The sequence below is a fragment of the Rhinatrema bivittatum genome, chromosome 1, assembly GCF_901001135.1.
Source record: "Rhinatrema bivittatum chromosome 1, aRhiBiv1.1, whole genome shotgun sequence".
In the NCBI taxonomy this organism is placed as follows: domain Eukaryota; kingdom Metazoa; phylum Chordata; class Amphibia; order Gymnophiona; family Rhinatrematidae; genus Rhinatrema; species Rhinatrema bivittatum.
The window spans coordinates 791,719,432-791,736,425 of NC_042615.1; the positions used below are offsets into that span (position 1 = coordinate 791,719,432).

Sequence of the window (16,994 nt, forward strand, 5' to 3'; positions counted from 1 at the left end):
GAAGCTTCAACTAGAGAAAAAAGGCCAAAGTACTTGTGCAGAGTGGGAAAGAGGTTTAGGAAGTCAGGAAGGATGACAGGGGCTGGGGGCCAAGGATGAACTGCACTAGTAAGATCTCTGTTTGCTTGATAATTAGGAGCAGTAAATTATTGGGAAGCAGGGAAGGAACAGTTTAAATTGCAGACGCAAAGTGCTGAAGTATAAAAGGTTAAACTTGCCTGGAACGAGAATTTCACTGCCTGCTTAAATGGCCTACTGTGTTAAGCCATGGAATGAGCCTGTAACCAATAGGCTAAGCCCCTAAAAAGGTAGATGTTAAGAGCCGCACGCGGGCGCACATGTGCACTCGTTTGCCAGCGCGTGCAAATGGATGCAGCGATTTTAAAACATACGTGCATTTATGCACGCATATTTTAGAATTGGCTAGTCGCACATACATGCGCGTATGATTTCATGTTGACACGCACATGTGCATGCAAATGCCGCCTTGCTCACATAAGTAGGCGGAATTTTGCTAGACACAAGAGCAGACGCTAGAGCCCATTTTCCCAGTTCGTTCCAAGTTTGTCCAGTTAATCAATTGGCCTTCCTAACCCCCTGTCACTTTGACTACCTTTTACCCTATTAGGCTTGCTAAGGGGCCTATATATTTTTATTCTATTACTTGCATGCCGTTCCTAGCAGAAGTAAAGTTACATGGTAGGGGACCCCGGCGCACGCTTGTGCGCATAAATAGGTACGCACAGAAATCATGCCTCAGCTCCGGTCTGCCCATGTCCCACTCAACCCATGTCTACACCACACTCCTTTTTCCAGAAAAAAAAATTTGTGCGCGTAACAGGAGATACGCGCGTTATCGCGGGCCTTTTAAAATCCGCACGGTGCACACGCCCAAGACACGCATATCTCCTGGTTTTGGCATGCGCAAAGCTTTTCCAATCGACCAGTTACTGTGAGAACAAATTGGGAAGTATGCATTTGTGACTACATATAAAGGGCCTGATTTTCAAAAGCATTTACATGTGTAAAACTGGGTTTTACGCATGTTAATGCACTTTACCCTTGTGTAAGTGGGCTTTGAAAATTGCTACAATAAATATATGCCATTGAAATGTCCATAGGATTTACCTGCGTCTTGCACTTGAAAATTGCTATGATCGTATGTTAAATTTACATGTGTAACTCCTTTGAGAATTTACCTGACAGAATGTAAAGCAGCAAGGGGTAATTTTCAAAAGGATTTACACACATAAAACTGGGTTTTACAAGTGTAAATGCACATTACTCGTGTAAGTGGGCTTTTGAAGATTGCCACAGAATATTAGAGATGTGCTTCGTTTTTAGGAATCGGGTCAGGCTTCGGTCGACCGATTCGTTTAAAAGTTTAGTTTTTCGCGTGTGGTTTGGTTTTTTTTACGAACGGAGTTAGTGCGCACTAACGGGGTTAGTGCGCCCAAGGTTCCCGTTAGTGCGCACTAACTAATGCTAGTGCGCACTACCAAAAATTGCAACTTTTAAGTAAAACGTATTAATTTTTAAGGAGTTCGTTAGCTAAATGTACGGTTCTGGGCTCCCACTGGTTCGCACCACCTGGAAAACAGCCAATGGGAATGTAGAATCAGTATTTTAACTCATCCGTAGATAGTGTGCACTAACGCTGGATTGTGCGCACTACCGCTGGGTAGTGCGCACAAACGTGGATTAGTGCGCGCTATCTTGAGCATGCTCTGTGAGGTCCCCAGAGGCCATTTTGCTACACGCACTAATTATTTTCTTACTACGTGCTGTCTGAGTCAGACAGAGCAGCAGCAGTGCCAGTGAGCTGAAGCTGATGAGTGTTTGAGCTGTGCACACACGTCACAGAGTTACAATATCATCAACAACTTTACCACTGTAAGTGTATAATATAATAAATATATAAGATTTTGTTTTAGTTTTTATACAGTATTACTTTACTATTAGTTACTTAGTTGGTTAAGTTAAATAGTTAATGCACTTTTTTTTCAGTGAAGTAGCATAAAATAATATAAAAATAATATTAAATGAAGTTACTTACATTAGGGGAAATTAAAAGTTTAACACACAAAAGTACTTCATTTAATTTTATGCTAATTTAGTGAAAAAAAAGTTTAACAGAGATTGTCAGTGTCACACAGACAGCTCCCTCCCTGCATGAGATGCTGGCTGGCTTCACAGTCAGGGGGGGGGAGCTCAGCTGCCTGACCCTCACTCCTCCCCTCCCCCCATGTCCCTGCCACTGAAGTGAATAGTGTACTGTCACTGTGAGGGCTGAGACAGCTCCCTCCCTGCCTGCATTACGTAGTGAGAGGCTGGCTGGCTTCACAGACGGGGGGGGGGGGAGCTCAGCTGCCTGACCCTCACTCCTCCCCTCCCCCCATGTCCCTGCCACTGAACTGAATAGTGTACTGTCACTGTGAGGGTGAGGGCTGAGGGCTGGCTTCACAGACAGGGGGGAGCTGCCTAGCCCCTCCCTGCATTAGTGTGTGAGCTTCTGAACAAACAGCTGTCCTATAGCACATACTTTTTTTCATCTTCTTTTTTATTTTCTCATGGTAGGATGGAACGTGAAAGGGAGTCTGACTCCTCCCCACCGTCCTCCTCCAAGGTGGCAGCAAGGTCCAGGAAGCCCCGCTTTACCCAGGCCGACGTGGACCTCCTGGCCCGGCTCATGCTCCTGGATGAGAGTAACCTTTACACCCCCCCAGGCAGCAGGCCTAACCTGCAAAGGGAGACTGCTGCCTGGGCCTCTCTCCAGGAGGAGTTTTGCCGGCGGGACTCCTACCCTCGTGAGGTGGAAGACCTCAAAAAGAAAGGTGAGAAATAACAATGTTGATCATATTATTCAATTATAAATTATGTATATTATTTTGTCATTGAAAATTAAATAGAGTATGATAGTAATACTAGCTACAGTAGCTACTAGTAGCATACAGTGAGTTATATAATTATAATGTAATAATTAACTACTATAAGTAATAAAAGTTATAATGTTAAGTAAATATATTTTAAAAAAACAGAAATACTAGTAGCTAGCTACTAGCTAGCTAGCTAGCTACTAGTGTACCAACCTTACCCTATACTATACTAGTATTAATACTTAATAACTAGACTACAAAGGAAATAAAATTATCTGTGGTATATTATTGATATTTATATTTATCTTTTTGAAATGGTGGTATTTGGGATTTTTTTGAAAGCCACATTGAAATATAAATAAAATAGTATTTATGTATAACTAACTTTTGTATGTTGCATAAAAAATAATCTAGTAGGTCAAGGCAAAACATGGGCATGTTGTAAAAATTAATCAATGTTATTCTTTTTCCTGTATATTCCTCTAATTTTCAGGTCGCCATCTGCGATTGCATGAGGGTAGGTGGCTCGAGGAGGTCCGCCGAACCTTGCCCCGTTCCATGCCTGGTAAGTATTTTTCAGAATACTACACAAGAACAACACACATTACACAACTATTCAATTAATTGTAATGGAATTTGTGTTTAAAAATGTTTCTTTACTATAACAGTGAATGAATCATTGTGTCTGATCTCATTCTTGTTTTTAAAATTCTAACTGTTGTTCTCTGAATTTTGATTTGTCTTGTACAGAACCACACCCAGGCAGGGACGAGGCGGGGCTTCCTGGGCCTAGTGGGAGGCAGAGCTGTCACCAGAGGAGGACAGAGGCAGCAACAACAAGTAGTGGTCTAGGTAGGAAATAATATATCTTGGCACGGCCAGTACAGTAGTATATATTATCTGAGGCTGAAAAACAAAATCTTTTTTTTTTATATCAGTCAGTTATAGTGGCTGGGGATTGGGAATGGGGAGATGTATGTATTTATTTATTTGTATATATTAAATGACACTGAGTGGCTATGATAGTAAACTAAAGAATTGAAGGTGAAAAAAAAGAAGAGGTTTGTAGTGTATCTCCTACCATCATATTCTGTGTAACCTGAGATTGACTATTATTTCTCCTTCCAATCCTTCAAATTATGTATTCTCTCTAATCTATGTTGATAGATTTGATATCCCTCCACTCTCCCCCTCACGCCTTCTCCCCTGCAATGGACTCCTCATTTTTCTATAATCCTCAAGGTCAATAAACTAAATAAGGGGTAGATTATTTTATAAACTTGCTCACACGCATCCAGTAGTATTTGCTTTTTTATTTGTCATATCTGACTATGTAATGTATGTATAATGTATAGTTCTGTGTCTCATGTTGAATTTTTTTTTTTTTTTTATTTCTTTACAGGCCAAGAAAAAGCTGCCAGGACCCAGCGGCCCACCACTGCCACCAGCACCACCACCAGCACCACCACCAGCGCCAGCGCCAGTGCCAGCACCAGCACCAGCACTGCCGTACTTCCTCCAGGATCTCCTCCAACCTGTAAGTGCTGCTGTGCACAATATTCAAAGTTGGAGGAGATCCTGCAGGAAGTACGGCAGTTCAAGGCGAAATATGATGCCGACTACATGATGTTGCAGCAGAAGGTCGGAGAGGTGCAGGCCAGTGTGTGCAATGTGGAGAGGAGGTTGTTAGCCCTGGAGGAGGCCCCTCAGGAGCAGAGGGAAATGGCTTCTCCTCCTCATGAGATGCCTCATGAGGAGGAGGTGCCAGTTCCCTCTGCTTCAGAGCAGGTTTCTCCAGTGGCGGCACCCTCCTCTCCACATGAGCCTGACCCTGCTGCAACATCATGAAGTCAAGGCATCATATTTCGCCTTGACCTGGGCTGCTGGCCTGGTTTTTGTTTTTTGTTGTTTTTTTTTTAAATGTGTCTACTGTGGTGGTGGAATATAAATATGTGAAATATAGTGAAATATAAATATGTGAAATATAAATATGTTAAACAAAATAAATTTGTTTACATTGTAAATGTTTGCTTGTTCTTTTTTATATATTATTTTATTAGTCATTTAACTAATAATAATTATTCCAAAATAATATAGTATGGTACTACTAAATTACAAAGAGCAGACATGTACGGATGTATGTCTATTATAATCCAACACATTTCATTGTTTTAGTAGTAGTAACTAAGTTAGTCATACACTTCCATACAACATTCAGTCTGGCTGAATTAGCACAAGTTGTATACTTGTGAGCAGTAGCGCCAACGTCAAGGCTTCAACCGTGGCTACTGACCATTCACACATCTTTCAACCTGGCCAATACAATATTGTGCACTGTGTGCAGTGTGTGCAGCACTCAAGCTCTTGCAATGACTCACACGTCAATGCCAAAAATTGCTCCATGACCAAGACAGCCATTTGAAGCAAAAAATGTAATGCTTGTGATACTAAAGTAGGAGTAAGGACTAGGAGAAAGCAGACTCATGAACAAAAAATCCTTCAGAAATGTACAACTTCTGGGTGCTCAGTTTTCTCTTTTTATTACACTCAAGGGTGTCTGTATATATTTGGTTAATCAATATATTGTTACAGTAGTGGATATAACAGTAACAGTTTATATCCAACTAGTAGCTAGTAGTAGTAGCTACTAGTTGGATATAAACTGGATATCCAAGTAGTAGCTAGTACTTGGATATCCAGTAGCTAGTAGTAGCTAGCTAGTAGCTAGCTACTAGCTAGCTACTACTAGTACAGCCACTAGCTACTTAGTTAGAGTATCAACCTCTCTGTGCACTGTAAGTGCAATTTAATATTGTATTGGCCTGAAATTCTTTCATACTTCATTCACACAATCATGCTGTCGGAGATGGACGCTGAGGCAGAAGAACCCAGCGAGGACTTGCCTGCCTCAGAGGTGGACACTGGGGGAAAGGAGCCTGGGAGTGAGAAGCCTGTGTTGGAGACGCAGCAGGACAGAGTGTTCATGTCTTGTGACTCCCAGACTGGCTTCTCCTGTGGGCCACAAGAGGCAGCAGCAGCAATGTTGTGGCCGCTGCTGCCTCTTGTGGCCGGGCGCCCCAGCAAGCGATGCGGGGAGCACAGCTGCATAGAGCCAAGCCTCTCTTCCACCCCTTGACCTTGGATCTCAGCCCTCGACAAGAGGCTCACTCCTCCCAGTCACAGGGAAAGTTCGGATACCCAAGCTGTGGAAAGTTCGTTTTGATAAAAACCAATTGCTCGACTAAGTCTGGAGACAAACGTGCACGGTGTGGACTCACTATGTTCCCTGTCATTGAAAATACTCTTTCACTTTGCACACTTGTTGGCGGGCAGGAAAGAAAGTGCTGTGCTAGTATTGCAAGATCAGGCCACATTGAAGCTTTCTGTGCCCAATATCTCAAGGGATCTGAGTCCATGCTCTGAATTGGCTCAGACAGAAAACTCTTAACATGCAGTTCTGAAACATTCTCCTGCAGGTAGGACTCAGTAGTAGTAACTCTTCTGCCAACAGCTGATGCGATTGCTTGTGACATGGCAGGCAGTTCATTAAATGTGGAATGACTCATATTTTGATGTGTTATGGAAGGGGTAGGGGAGCAGCTGATCATACTAGTACTTGAGCAGGATGGAGTTGGAGACTGAGAGGATGATACTAATTCTTTTTCATCGTTACCAGTGGAACAGACCCTGTTAGACATTATGTTTTCAACCATTTTAATCAACTTTTTTCTCCAATGTGTAAGAGCATTATTCTTGAGAGCAATACTGCCTTTCACACGTGGGTCACACATCGTGGCTAATATATAGCAATCCCTTTGCATGAGAGGTTTCAATCTTTTTTCAACTTGCTCTTTTAAGCATTTAACAAGCATTAACACTTCCTTAGAGAAATCTGGATGATGCAGAAATTCCTCTAGTACCTCCTCTATATAGTTTATTACAGGGATGACACCACCCAAAGTGGCATTAGCTGAACTCAATGCATCAGTATATACTTTGAAAGGCTTGAGGACATGCACCATGTGTGCAATGTTTGTCCAGTCCTGACATCCAAGAGGATTTTCCAATCCAATTTCAGTTGCCATTGCCAAATCATGAAGAGGTGTCTGCTGTTCAGACAACCTCTCCAACATAAGATAGGTGGAATTCCATCTGGTAGGCACATCCTGAAGAAGGTTGTGCAAAGGTGCGCCAACTGCTATTTGCCTCTTTCTGAGTTGCTTCCCACTTTTTACACTACGATTGAAATGCCCAGCTATTTTGCGACACTTTTCAATCAACCGCTTCAGATGTTGACTACTACAACTAGTAGTACCACCTTCCTTGCCACTAAGCCCCAAAGCATCCCTCACTATCAGATGCAGGGTATGTGCAAAGCATCGGATGCCGTTGAATCTACCATCAGCCAGAGCCTTAATAATATTGGAACCATTGTCAGTAATGAAAAATCCATTTAAGCATTCCATATCACTGCTTCTAAGGAGCCCATTCCATTTTTCCATCATCCCCTGAATTGCGTGTAAGATATTTTCTGAAGTATGTCTCTTGTCTAGCACTTGAGCATGCAGTAAAGCCCAATGGTATCCTGGCGAAACCTTTTTGGAGCTGCTGCCACTGCCACTGCCAATGCTGCTAGTGCTTACAGGTATTAATGCCTCATCCAGCTGCCACCAATGTGCTGTTAGAGACAAATATGCATGCATTGCATTCATACTAGTCCAAACATCAGTGGTGAGATGGATGCTCCTCCCCTTTGCCCTTGCCATCATAATCTGCATTTCAGCACGACATTTTCTGTATAGGGAAGGAAGCACCTGACGGCTAAATGTACTTCTTGAAGGAAGTTTGTAGTAAGGGGCGAAATAATGGAGCATCCGCTTAAATCCCTCATTTTCTACAATCTGCAGTGGCTGATCATCCAAAGCAATCATTAGAGCAATATGTCGTGTACCCACTTTAGACATTGCCTGCTTCCTGCTCTGTGACATTGCAGAAGAACACCACCCCATCTGCTCCATGGTAGCTTGCCGCTGCTGCTGGGGATGAGGAAGAGGAGACTGCTGCTTCTGCAGATGCACACAATCTGTATCTTCTTTAGTACTACTACTTTCCTTCTGTGGCTGCTTCCCTGTTGCTTTACTTGAAGCCTGGGCAAGCACGGTGGGACCAGCTTCTTCTGCAAGCAACAGTGCTCTATGTTCTCTTTCAAGGTGATATTTCATGTTGCTGTTAGTAAGATGTCCAATAATTCTTCCACGGCTCACCATCTTTTTACAATGGATACATTGTCCAAATCTCTGGTCAGCCACAACATGATAATGATTCCAAATCTTTGATGTCCTTGTACTGTTCCTTACTCTAGGCTGGATACTTGTCATTTTCATACTAGTAGTAGAAATAGTAGTAGTAGTAGTAGTAGTAGTAGTAGTAGTAGTCACACGTGGATGTTCAAATGGTGTAGGGGACAGGGTACCAGCAATACTGCTGGCACTGGCAGTAGTTGTTTGTTTTGCAATCTGACTAACATTGTCATTGCTTCTGTTCTCCTCCTCCTCCTTCTCCTCAGAATGTTTACTAGCCAAAAACTCCTGATCATCCTCCTCCTCCTCCTCCTCCTCCTCCTCAATATCTGATTCATCATCATCATCCAATACTTTCTGTAGCACCATTATTTCATCTAATCTTTTCACCTTTCCCTCAAATTTTGCTCGTTCCTTCCCTTGCAACAAGTTTCCTTGCACTTCTACATCCTCTTTCTTCTCAAAAAATCGCAGTTTTTTCCTAGGGATTGGCAGACAGCTCTTTCCAGTAGCACTATCACTAGCAACACGTTTTTTTCCAGAGGGTACTGGTAGGGGCATTATGATTCTGTGGTCAAAGAAATATATAATAAATATAGTACATTAAACAAGTTAATAAATTAGTTTGGTATTCATTTTTAAAACTTTATTGAGCTAATAGCATTAGCTAGCTAGCTATTGCTAAGGCTACCCCCAGACCACAGGACAAAGAAGGATATAGTGATTATTTATTAGTCAGTGAGTGACACTGACAATTGATAATTTGATATAGTATACTTACTAATATATTATATTGCAATTTATACCATGCATTGGCCAGAGCATCAAACTGCAGCAGACTGAGATTGAAACTAGGCTGCAATACTTCAGTTCACTCATTACATTAGCCTCCTGGCAGGACTGGCTAGGCTTTTCTGCATTGAGGTTAGAGAAGTCCTATTCCTATTTTTTCATATCCTTTTCAGGCCTATTCTGTTCTTTGAACTAAAATAACTTCTCCCTCCCACTTCAAGTCTTACCCACAAATCTCACACACAGGAGCAGAAGCCTCAAGCCAAGCACAAGATACATAATATAGGATATTGGACAGACTATTGGCCAATTATAGGTTTAGTAGAAGAATTGACTCACTGGCTTTAATAGCTAGCCATAGCCAGTGACACTAGGCTAATAGCCAAGCTAGCTATTAGCCTAGTGTCACTGGCTATGGCTAGCTAGCTATAAACACTATTAGTGATAAATCTGGTAGATTACACATACATCTATATAATATTGATAAATATAATATTATATAATTTTATATATTTATAAATCTATTAAAACTCTACTGCTGCAATGTTCAGAAAGCAATCAACGCACCTACCTTCACCTTGTCCTTTATAAGCAAGCCCTGCTGCTGGACTGGAGTGCTGGTGCCTGCCTATGCCTAGGCTAGGAATGCTGCGAACAAAGAGCTCACTCAAGAAACAGAAAAAAAGAGTAGAGCTCAGCTCAGCTCACTGGTTGTGGCTATTGGCTATTTTGGCTAGTGGTACTTGGCTGCTAGCAGTAGCTAGCTATATGCTACTGTGGCTAGTGGCAATGGCTACTGGCTGGCTGCTAGTATCATAGGCTGATACTAGTATCAGCTAGCTAAGCCAGCTAGCAGCTAGTACCCCTTAATAACAATAAAGGCTGTATAATATTAACTATCAAATCAACAGCTGCAGCTAGCTATAAACTGATTGACTGATGTTTTCTCCTCAAACCCACAAAACAAAAGCAACACATAAGCAGAGCACCCCTTATTATATAGCTATTATAGCTACCTATTGACTAAAAGTAGGAGGGAAAATAAACCTATTAATTTAAGTGGCCAATTCAAAAATGATGCAAATGAATATTATGCATAATATATCAAACAAATTCTAGTCACATGATTGATGACATAATCACAATATCCACAGACACACTACTACAGTAGGATTAGAACTTCAAGCTAATAGCTCTATCCCCCATTCCCATTCCCCATCCCCCATATAAAACAATCTGTAAAAAACAGCACCTTGGCTGTTGGTAACCTTGGTAATGAATAAAAAACAAGAAGACACCCAGTAGGAATACATATTCAACTTTCAATTTACAAAAAAGTATCAATTTAGTATCAATTTACATTAGTGCGCACTAACATATATCATTGCGCACTGTCATGTACCTAGCGCGCACTAATAATCCGTTAGTGCACAGTACGGTGAGGCGCCATGTACTGCGCACTACGTCCAGCGACTGCGCGCTAACGGATAGTCCATGCGCACTAACATCCGCGCAGTAATAAAAAACCGACTTTAACCCGAAAATTCGTGGAATTTTGATTCTTTTTCCCAACTTCCCCAACAATGACGAATTAGACAATGTCGTTGGCATTGACTAAATCGTGAAAAACGAATGCACATCTCTACAGAATATGCCATTGAATAGGTTTTACACAGGTAAGTGCATTTTACAAGCATAAATGGCTTTTGAAAATTGCTATGATAGTGACCATCCTGCCTCATCTCCAGGAAGGTCCCAAGAAATAAACCGGAAGCCGATCCAATATTGCAAAGTCGTGACCAGACGAAGAGATCAGTAAAAGACCAAGAATTCTTTATTAGCGCAAAACGTCATAAAAAGCCAAGTTCTGTTGACAGCCCCTGAGGCAGAAAATGTGAAACGTGATATCGTGTCAGGCTTTGCCAGATGGGGGAAGTATCTCGTTTTTTTTATTCAAAATTTAAAAATAATGCAAAAATATGAAAAAAATAACAAAATTATGGGGCAGATTTTATAAATCTGCGCACACGCATACCTTTGTTCGCGCACCAGGCGCAAACAAGAGTACACGGGATTTCAATAGATACGCGCATAGCCGCACGTATCCATTAAAATCCGGGATCGGCGCATGCAGGCTGCCCAAAATCAGCAGCCTGCGCACGCCGAGCCGCGCAGCCTGCCTCCGTTCCCTCCACACACCCCCCCCCCCACACCTTCCCTTCCCTTCCCCTACCTAACCCACCCCCCCGGCCCTATCTAAACCCCCCCTACCTTTGTTGGCAAAGTTATGCCTGCTGGAAGCAGGCGTAAATTTGCGCGCGCTGAGCCGGCTGCCGTGCTCCATGTTCCAGTCCGGGGGCTGGTCCGGAGGCCGCGGCCACGCCCCCGGAGCGCCCCGGGCCAAAACCACGCCCACGGTGCCGCCCCCGAAACACCACATCACTCCCAGCACGCCCCCGACATGCCCCCCCGACACGCCCCTCCATGCAAGCCCCGGGACTTACATGCGTCCCGGGGCATGCGCGCGCCGCCGAGCCTATGCAAAAAAGGTTCGGCGTGCGCAGGGGGGGGGGTTGGGGTAGGTTTTCGGGGGGTACGCGCGTATCTTATGCGCGTACCCCTTTGAAAATTCACCCCTATGTTTTTTGGACCTATAATTAAAGAGGACAGTAATGTGGTGAAAAAAGTGGAAGACTTATAAAAATTGGTCCCAGTATCTGCAAAGGGTGGTATGATGGTCCTTATAATAATGTCTAATTATTATTTATAATTTCTCTCTAACACTAGCATTTTGAATAATTTTGCAGTTACATTTTGTTTGTTCTAATTTCACTACATACACTTCTGCCATCGTTTTGGTCTTTGAAACATCAATTGTGCTTGCTCATAATTGCCTTTGCTCCTCCAAACACTGGCATCATGTCCTGTAGGCCAATGATTAATTATACGGTCCATAGCCACCATCACATATTCATGTCCTTCTCACTTTACCCTCATGTGGTACACAAGTGTTGATATAGTTTAAGTTTTATTGTAAATTTTCAATTTTTCTATGCTTCTTGTCTTTAAGTAGTGCCATTCAAAATTGCTTATTTGGAAAATGTGCTTCTTCAGGTTTCCAGCAGACCCAGAACTCTGCACTAATTTCATGAAGTCTTTGTGTAGTCCGAACCGCTGCTGCTACGGCAGTATGTATAGAAATAAATACAGCAGTGGCTGGTAGGCAGTTGTAATTTCTGCCACTGCAACCCTCGGGGAAAAAATCTTTCTTTAACAAAGGCTGTAATTGCAAAAATTACAGCTACAGCCTGATTTATTTCAGCGTACACTACCCAAGCAGCCATTGGCCTAAAGTGCATCAAGACATTACAAATAGATGGGTAAGCTGGAGCTTGAAGAAGAATGCAAAAAATAAACACCACTTCTAAAACAGAAAGTCAGGAAGAATGAAGACATTCAGCATTCATTTTTAATGCTATACGCTTCTACCTGGGGATTACAAAGGATGACGCAGGCATTAAGGATACCTTCCCTTTAATGATAACTTATCTTATGCTATAGATGGGTCTGAAATTCCCCAAAGTATACATGTCAAGATTCAGGCTCAACAATCCTGGGGCGGCTGAACCGTTTACCAACCTGCCTAATGAGGCACCTCATTCTTCAAGGACATCGCAATGCTTCCCATTTGTTCTGTTAGACGACATGCTTAATTTTGCTCCTATGCACTCTAACTTTGCAGCCTGCACTGTTGAATCAAGCACAATTCCATTTCTCCTTTCCCACCTGGGCAACTAAAAAAAGACCTGGCCTACAGCTGTGCAGGAAACATTTGTTTGGAGCTCCAGGGAAGATGCACCGTCTCTTACCCCAGAGAAATAGTGTGCCTGGGGAGGGAAGACAAGGAAGCACAAATGTATTGTGTGACCTTGACCAAGGAGGTAAGTAAAGAGCACTGAAGGGGGAAGAAAGAGTGTCTAGAGGAGAACAAGAAAAACATATCTTGGATGGGAAAAAGAAAAGCTTAGTTTTAGTAACATGGAGGTCCATATTCAGAGACCTGCTGAGCATGTAAGTTACCAAGATAACGTTATCCAGATTACCTTACCTGGAGATTTTGCAGCACTTATCCAGGTAGAAATGCTGCTGAATACAGCTGGATAAAGTTATTCGGCTAACTTTAGGGCTGCACTTTATCCAACCAGGGTTACTTGGCTCACTTTAGAGCACCGGTATCGAAGATTACCAGTGACCAGCTAAAATTTAACTATGTCCCGGGAACGTGTCTGCTGCCAGCCTTTATTATGCAGGTAAATTCTAGGGATGTGAATCGTTTTTTGACAATTTAAAATATCGTCCGATATATTTTAAATCGTCAAAAACTGTTAGGGCCACGATACAATACCAATTCCCCCGATTTATCGTCAAAAAATCGTAAATCGGGGGAAGGGGGAGGGCAGGAAAACCGGCACATTAAAACCCCCTAAAACCCACCCCCGACCCTTTAAATTAAATCCCCCACCTTCCCGAACCCCCCCCCCCCAAATGCCTTAAATTACCCTGGGGTCCAGTGGCGGTCCGTAGCTAAATCGGGGGAAGGGGAGGGCAGGAAAACCGGCACACTAAAACCCCCTAAAACCCACCCCCGACCCTTTAAATTAAATCCCCCACCCTCCCGAACCCCCCCAAATGCCTTAAATTACCCTGGGGTAGAGCGGCGGTCCGAAACGGCCTCCTGCTATTGAATCGCGTCGTCTTCAGCCGGCGCCATTTTGCAAAATGGCCGCCGCAAAATGGCGGCGGCCATAGACCAACACGATTCGACTGCTGGAGGTCGTTCCGGACCCCCGCTGGACTTTTGGCAAGTCTTGTGGGGGTCAGGAGGCCCCCCCAAGCTGGCCAAAAGTTCCTGGGGGTCCAGCGGAGGTCCGTGAGCGATTTCCTGCCGCGAATCGTTTTCCGTACGGATAATGGCGCCGGCAGGAGATCGACTGCAGGAGGTCGTTCTGCGGGGGTCAGGAACCCGTACGGAAAATGATTCGCGGCAGGAAATCGCTCACGGACCTCCTCTGGACTCCCAGGAACTTTTGGCCAGCTTGGGGGGGCCTCCTGACCCCCACAAGACTTGCCAAAAGTCCAGCGGGGGTCCGGAACGACCTCCAGCAGTCGAATCGTGTTGGTCTATGGCCGCCGCCATTTTGCGGCGGCCATTTTGCAAAATGGTGCCGGCTGAAGACGACGCGATTCAATAGCAGGAGGCCGTTTCGGACCGCCGCTCTACCCCAGGGTAATTTAAGGCATTTGGGGGGGGGGATTTAATTTAAAGGGTCGGGGGTGGGTTTTAGGGGGTTTTAGTGTGCCGGTTTTCCTGCCCTCCCCCTTCCCCCGATTTAGCTACGGACCGCCGCTGGACTCCAGGGTAATTTAAAGCATTTGGGGGGGGGTTCGGGAGGGTGGGGGATTTACTTTAAAGGGTCGGGGGTGGGTTTTAGGGGGTTTTAGTGTACCGGCTCACGATTTTAACGATTTTCACGATACTTTACACACCCAAACGGCAACAATACGATTCCCTCCCCCTCCCAGCCGAAATCGATCGTTAAGACGATCGAGGACACAATTCACATCTCTAGTAAATTCTGTGCAAGCAACAACTTGCTAGGACAAAATGTCCCTATTCAGCAGGGGAATAATTTAAACCCTCACAGATTTGCCTGCTAATTCCTAAAGTTAGCCAGACAAATGTTTTCAATGTAGACTTCATATCAACATTAGGGATGTGCATTTGTTTTCATATTTAATGATTGTACAGTTTTTTTAAACATATAAAAATTCAATTTTATGCATGAAAAATGGCATTTATATGCATAAACTTCCCTTTAAATTAAATCCCCCCCCCAAATGCCTTAAATTACCCTGGGGTAGAGCGGCGGTCCGAAACGGCCTCCTGCTATTGAATCGCGTCGTCTTCAGCCGGCGCCATTTTGCAAAATGGCCACCGCAAAATGGCGGCGGCCAAAGACCAACACGATTCGACTGCTGGAGGTCGTTCCGGACCCCCGCTGGACTTTTGGCAAGTCTTGTGGGGGTCAGGAGCCCCCCCCAAGCTGGCCAAAAGTTCCTGGGAGTCCAGCGGGGGTCCGTGAGCGATTTCCTGCCGCAAATCGTTTTCCGTACGGATAATGGCGCCGGCAGGAGATCGACTGCAGGAGGTCATTCAGCGAGGGTTCCTGACCCCCTCTGAACGACCTCCTGCAGTCGATCTCATGCCGGTGCCATTATCCGTACGGAAAACGATTCGCGGCAGGAAATCGCTCACGGACCCCCGCTGGACTCCCAGGAACTTTTGGCCAGCTTGGGGGGGCCTCCTGACCCCCACAAGACTTGCGAAAAGTCCAGCGGGGGTCCGGAACGACCTCCAGCAGTCGAATCGTGTTGGTCTATGGCCGCCGCCATTTTGCGGCGGCCATTTTGCAAAATGGCGCCGGCTGAAGACGACGCGATTCAATAGCAGGAGGCCGTTTCGGACCGCCGCTCTACCCCAGGGTAATTTAAGGCATTTGGGGGGGGGGGGATTTAATTTAAAGGGTCGGGGGTGGGTTTTAGGGGGTTTTAGTGTGCCGGTTTTCCTGCCCTCCCCCTTCCCCCGATTTAGCTACGGACCGCCACTGGACTCCAGGGTAATTTAAAGCATTTGGGGGGGGGGTTCGGGAGGGTGGGGGATTTAATTTAAAGGGTCGGGGGTGGGTTTTAGGGGGTTTTAGTGTACCGGCTCACGATTTTAACGATTTTCACGATACTTTACACACCCAAACGGCAACAATACGATTCCCTCCCCCTCCCAGCCGAAATTGATCGTTAAGACGATCGAGGACACAATTCACATCTCTAGTAAATTCTGTGCAAGCAACAACTTGCTAGGACAAAATGTCCCTATTCAGCAGGGGAATAATTTAAACCCTCACAGATTTGCCTGCTAATTCCTAAAGTTAGCCAGACAAATGTTTTCAATGTAGACTTCATATCAACATTAGGGATGTGCATTTGTTTTCATATTTAATGATTGTACAGTTTTTTTAAACATATAAAAATTCAATTTTATGCATGAAAAATGGCATTTATATGCATAAACTTCCCTTTAAATTAAATCCCCCCCCCAAATGCCTTAAATTACCCTGGGGTAGAGCGGCGGTCCGAAACGGCCTCCTGCTATTGAATCGCGTCGTCTTCAGCCGGCGCCATTTTGCAAAATGGCCACCGCAAAATGGCGGCGGCCAAAGACCAACACGATTCGACTGCTGGAGGTCGTTCCGGACCCCCGCTGGACTTTTGGCAAGTCTTGTGGGGGTCAGGAGGCCCCCCCAAGCTGGCCAAAAGTTCCTGGGAGTCCAGCGGGGGTCCGTGAGCGATTTCCTGCCGCAAATCGTTTTCCGTACGGATAATGGCGCCAGCCATATGCGTATGGTCGGCGCCATTTTCCATACGGAAAATGGCGCCGGCAGGAGATCGACTGCAGGAGGTCATTCAGCGAGGGTTCCTGACCCCCGCTGAACGACCTCCTGCAGTCGATCTCATGCCGGCGCCATTATCCGTACGGAAAACGATTCGCGGCAGGAAATCGCTCACGGACCCCCGCTGGACTCCCAGGAACTTTTGGCCAGCTTGGGGGGGCCTCCTGACCCCCACAAGACTTGCCAAAAGTCCAGCGGGGGTCCGGAACGACCTCCAGCAGTCGAATCGTGTTGGTCTATGGCCGCCGCCATTTTGCGGCGGCCATTTTGCAAAATGGCGCCGGCTGAAGACGACGCGATTCAATAGCAGGAGGCCGTTTCGGACTGCCGCTCTACCCCAGGGTAATTTAAGGCATTTGGGGGGGGGGATTTAATTTAAAGGGTCGGGGGTGGGTTTTAGGGGGTTTTAGTGTGCCGGTTTTCCTGCCCTCCCCCTTCCCCCGATTTAGCTACGGACCGCCGCTGGACCCCAGGGTAATTTAAAGCATTTGGGGGGGGTTCGGGAGGGTGGGGGATTT

The 16,994-nt window shown here is 44.9% G+C and overlaps 1 long non-coding RNA gene across 1 annotated transcript; it reads left to right on the plus strand.

Annotated features, from left to right (window-relative positions):
- Window positions 1-2,799: 2,799 nt before the first annotated feature.
- Window positions 2,800-3,664, plus strand: LOC115082332. The gene is made up of 3 exons (XR_003854138.1): window positions 2,800-2,834; window positions 3,370-3,441; window positions 3,627-3,664. It is a non-coding gene; the product is annotated as an uncharacterized LOC115082332 (long non-coding RNA).
- The last annotated feature ends 13,330 nt before the right edge of the window (window positions 3,665-16,994 follow it).